Genomic DNA, 5,989 nt, shown 5'->3' on the forward strand with positions numbered 1-5,989 from the left:
TCCTTATGACTCCTATCATTGTCAGGATAAAAGAGACACAGAGGAAGGATGACCATATGATGACAGAGATTGGATTTAAACAATCAAATAAACAAAACTCACTGCCATTGAGTGGAGAGTACTATTGTCTCAATTAGGTTTCCAAGACTTTTTTATCCGTACTGGAGCAGGGAGCCTCATCTTTTTCCCATGAAGAAACTGATGGGTTTGAACTCCTGAACTTGGGGCTAGTTGCTCAAACATCGCTCATTTTACTTTCAGGGCTTCTTCAGATTGGAGTTCAAAAAATAATTAAAAATCTCAAATTCTCTACCCCTCCAGTTTCTTCAGACTGATAGTGACACTATATGAAAGAGCAGGGTTTCTGACATTGTAAATCTTCACAAGAGTGCAAAGCCTCCTCCTTTCCCCATTAGAGATTACGGTGGTTTAACCTATTGAACTTGTGGTTAAAAGCATGATGCATAATGCACTGAACTATCAAGGCAACAACAAATTAATGAGTATCTGGAGCTACTTAAAGCCAAAGCTGAAATGGAGAGACAATAAAAGATCTTTCCCTAGGACTTTCTGAGAGAGCATTTTTACATAGAAAGAAAAAATAGAGACCCCAATGTTCTTTATGACCTAGTCTTAGAAGTCACATATCACGATTCCTTTAGAAGTCATATATCATGATTCCCTTTATATCCTAGAATTCAGATTATTTAGGGGTAAAACCATATAAATTGCAAATTATCCAATGAGCAGGGTGAGTACAGGCTTACTTGTGCTTATTCACTGATCTGTAGTGAGTAATTTTGAAGATGTGGTAGAAAATGTGTGAAGTTGTTCACTACAGATTTGGAAGTAAGTATAAACCTTTTTGGGTACTCTGTCCCTGGCAAGAATTTGAAATTTAAAAGAGACTTTGGTTCTGCAGTAAAGTGTTGTGGGGTTGGGATGGAGAGAGCTGCCAGCCATAACTAGAAGCAGAATGCTTTATGTGGTGAAAAAAAGCAAAGGTTAAAGGTTAGCAAATCAGCAGAAATAAACCTGTGCACCAATCTTACTTTCTGGGTAATCGAGCACTGAGAATCTCCACATTTGTCTCATGGTGTAGAGTGAAAATAAGAAAAATTAGGGTTTAAATGCTGATAGCTTTATTTGGCACTGATCTGTGTGGTTATGTGGAGGAAGGGTTGTAGAGATAGACGGTGATACATGGGAAAGTAGCGTGTAAACACATGAGCATGGTGTGAGAGGGAAGAAAGAACCCTAAAACCTTCTGGAGCAACTAAATTCGCCAAAAGCACGTGAGTGAGAAGCACCCTCAACTGTACCACAGCTGCGTCCCAAAGCACATTTTTATACTCCTCCCTGGAGCCCTGGTGGCTTAATGGATTCACTCGCCACTCTGGGAAAATAAGGTGAGGCTTCCAGAAATACTTGTTTCCTTGGAAGCACAGAGGCAGATATATTTTCTCCTGTAGGGTCCCTTTGAGTCAGAATCAAGTCAACTGCAGGGAGCCCAACGTTAGGATGCGCTAGTGGTCCAGTGCTTAAGTGCTCTGCTGTTAATTTAAAGGTTAGTGGCTAAAAGCTATCAGCCATTCAGTGCTAGAAAGATGTATCAGTCTTCTTCCATAAAGACTGTGGCTTTGAAAACCCTGTGGGGAAGTTCTACTCTACCCTATTGGTTAGGTATGAGTTGGAATCAACTGTTAAGTCGAAAGCAAAGGTTTTGTTGTTTTATTTTTTTTTTGGCCCAGAGTAAAGAAATAATAACTTTACTTGGAAGTTGTGGTATTAACTCCATAAATACTAAATTTAACTGCTAATGTTTGAGCAAATATTGCTGTGGGGAAAAAAGCAAAAGCCCTTTCTTGTTTGTTTTCTTGTTGATGATGTTTTATTTTGTTCATTGGGTTTGTATTGTATTCCATGGTATTATGTATGGAATTGTACGAGAAACTCAAATCAGAGTCAGAGGATGTGTATGAACAGCACAGTCTGAATGCTGAGCTCTAACTCCACCTTAACATTTTGACCTGAGTATAGAATCCATGCTGTCTTTTCCAACAATACATTCTCTAAACTTTTTGCTGACTTAAGTACATATCCTAAACTTTACATGTTTTTTTCTGAGGGTTGGCAGATGCAGGATATTGCCATCTTTTCCCATGGGTTTATTAATCTAAGGTCAAACAAATGCAAAATGTGATAAACTATGCCAGAAGAATCTTGAGAAACAGCATTTATCAATAAACATTCTTTACTATACACCCCAAGGAACACATTTTGTTGAGAATAAAATTTTATACCAGATTCTCAGAAAAAATGTGTACTATTATTATCCTGTTGCCATTCTATAATTGACTGACAGGCAGATACACAAACATGAAAGTGCAAAAAGTCAGCGGTTTAAACCCATTCTTGAGAGAAAGATGAGGCAATTTGCTTCTATAAATATTTATAGCTGTGGAAACTTTATGGAGAATTTCTTCTCTGTCCTTTAGAATGAATATGTATCAGCATCAACTGGAGGACAGTGGGATTATTTATTTATTTAAACCAATCATGTAATTCCACTTACATGCGGCTAAGTCAAAAGCCTTTCTGCTCAGGTTTCAGTTCATACGTGCACTGGTTTATTCCAGACAAATGTGTTTAAATATACACCTGTGAACTATGGCCATAGAAAAATTCCTCCAGTAATGTTCCTGCAAAATAAAGATCCAATTAAAAAATGGTTTTGGAGAGGTAAATGAAGAAAATTGTGAGACATTTTCAGTGTATTCCAAAGAGGTGATCTTGATAGATTTTCTTTTATGGAAACTGGCATATCAGTGGAGCTTATTAAGAAGAGATTTGTTGTTGCTTAATTGAAATCTGCTTTGTTGAGAAAAATGGCAGGCATATTGGACTAAGGATTTTTTTTCATCATAAAAACACAGTTACTCACTTTTCAAGAGTAGTTATTTCACTGGAAATCTTATTACATTCAACATAATGCCCTTGTCTTTCCATTTCAGATTTTGCTCTGTCCCTAACACTCAAAGAACATTTTAAAAAGAACACAATTTTTGTCCCTGAAGGTTCCCAAACTGCTATTTCAACGAGGTATAAATTAAAGAGCATAGCACTATTTGGAGGAAGGGATGGGTGAGCTAGACAGAGCCAGGCAAATGAGAAAATGGTTGCTAATAGAAGGAATTTCTAGCACAAAAATGAAGTAGAGGGATATTTCCCGCAAGCCACACAGCACAAAGGATGGTGAAGGCGGAAATACGTATTTCCTAATTGGTGGAGGATACAGAGATAGTGAAAGAGTATTGGTGAAGGAAGACAAGATGTTCTTTATATTCAAACATGACTGAATTGAACTTTGGTTTCTAGGCCTGGCTTGGCAAGAAGAACACAGTATGAACTCTGGGATTTACACACCCGGAAAGGGTACATATGATACAGAAAGTCAGCCAATAGCAAAAGACTCACCAGAAAGCAACCCAATGGTGAAAGGTCTACCATTTGTTGGATAAAAACTTGGCTCTTCATCTCACAGCACCTTTAGATTAGCTGTGAGCCCTTCGATGTTTCACACTACAGTACTTCCTTAATAAATTTACTGTGCAGTTCAAATCTTTTCTCCGACTCTGCTTTGAATAATGTCCCTCATCTGTATCCCTTCTTTTGATTAAGACAAGAATTAAGAGAAGAGATGTTTAAAACCTTGAGTCTCCTCCTGGTAACATCTGGCGCCTTTACTCAGCAACACGTAGAAATTCCGCCCATTAATGGACCAAAGTGAGGTCAACTTCCCTTTAGACCTAATCTACATACTGATTTTTTTTCCTTCTCTCTTCTCTTATTCTTTGTTCCTTTGAGACCTTTAAGGGGTACAGTGGGAACTTGGAAACAGGATCATGTTTGGAACAGAGGTATACCTGTATGCATGCCTAGCCTTTGAAACCTGAGTCTTCCCTCAGTAACAGATGGAAAGATGATTTGTTTGGCCGTGTTCACTAGAGAAACAAATTCAGAGACACTCATATATGTATAAGAAAGCGTTTTATATCAAAGAGTCATTTTATGTCAAAAAAACCATCCCAGTCCAGATCAAGTCCATAAGCCCGATATTAGCCCATAGATCTGATACTAGTCCATAAATCTCTCTACAGACTCACACAGCCACATGCAATGATGCAGAATGGAGGAAGATCACAGGCCATAGGTGAAAATTTTTATGGATCCAATGTGGAGGCAGCATCACAGGGCTTGTTAAGGTCTCATTGTGGCTCTACATTGCTTGCCAACAGGAAGGTGAAATAGAGAGTTCAGCCCACCTTCAGGGAGAAATAGAGGGAGTTTCCTGAATCCATATGAGAAGGCTACCCCCACAAGGAGGCATTATCAGGCTGTGACCTGATTGACGGGTTAGACTCCACCTCTCCACTTATTTGTCAAGTTGGCATGAAATTATGTAACTACCATAGATGGAAACACCATCTTCAGAAATGTATAAACGCCATGGATATAGTAGCTTCACAGTTAGATATTTTTATTTAATAATGGTTGTTATGTTTTAAAACATAAAGTATGTTTAGTTACTTTTCTGTCTTATCCACCAGTCCCACTCTCAGATATCTTGTCTTTAAATTCCTGATTGTCTTTCAAGCAATCAAGATTTGTAGCTTTAGTTCTGAATTAACTGTATAAGAATGCTTGCTTCTTTGTTGTTGAGTAAATCAGCCAACTTTACATTGTAAATGTAGATATTTCCATATCCAGACTTACAATAAACTTGTTAAATATCTTTTTCAAGAGTATGTTTTCAGGAGAAGACCAAAATCAGTGCTTTAACGTAGCATTTTCAACAACTAGCGCATGAGCAACAAAATAAATGATACGAGGAAAAGGAAAATAATGGGGGGAAATCAACAAAAAAAGGAGTTGGTTATTTGAAAGGAATAATAAAATTGAAAATTCACTGATAAACATAACAAAATAAAAGAGATGTAAATATCTAGAATTAGAGATGAAAAGAGTGACATCATAACAGAAACAAATGAAATAAAAAGAATAACAAAACACTACTGTGAAAAAATGTGCAATAAAATAATGAAAACTGAGATAAAATGGAAACATTTCTAGAAACACATAATCTACCAAATTAATGTAGATTAATGCAGAAAACGTCAACAGATCCATAACAGAAGAAGAGCTAGAGCAGGCCATTAAATACGTTTCAACTAAGAAAATAGCAGCACCAGGTGGCTTCCCAGGGGAATTCTGCCAAGCATTCAAAGAAGAGCTGTCACCAATTCTATACAGACTACTCCAGAATATAGAAACAGAGAGCAAACTCTTAAACTCATTTTATGAAATGAGCATAACCTGTTATAAAACCGGTAAAGATGCCACAAGGAGAGAACTCTACAGACCACTATCCTATATAATATATATATTATACACAATATATAATGTACATAAATATATTAAATGTATTATATATATAATACACCATGGTCAAGTGGGTTTCATAAAAGTTACACAAAGGTGGTTCAAGATGATAAAAACAAATGTAATTCATCTCATAAACAAGAAAAAATTTATAACCACATTGTCATATAAATTGAAACAGAGAAGCCATTTAACAATATCCAATGCCTATTCCTGATAAAAACACTAAACAAAATATAGATAGAAGAGACATTCCTCAAATTAATAAAGGCCATATGTGAAAATCCAATGGCCAACATGTCTCTCAATGGGAAAAAAATTGCAAACAGGTTCCCCTGTGCATGGGAACCAGAGAATCAGATGATGCCCAGCTATCTGAAGTAATAATATCTGGTATCCTTAAGACTTGCCTCAAAACAAACAGCCATGTAAGTGATGTGCCAGCCAAGTCCTTACAGAAGAAACACACCAGCCTGTGTGATCCAATGACTGGACATGCCCAAGTCAAAGGAGGGAATTGTATTGAAGCATAAATTCTGAGCAACTG

The sequence above is a fragment of the Tenrec ecaudatus genome, chromosome X (assembly GCF_050624435.1).
Source record: "Tenrec ecaudatus isolate mTenEca1 chromosome X, mTenEca1.hap1, whole genome shotgun sequence".
Taxonomy (NCBI): Eukaryota; Metazoa; Chordata; class Mammalia; order Afrosoricida; family Tenrecidae; genus Tenrec; species Tenrec ecaudatus.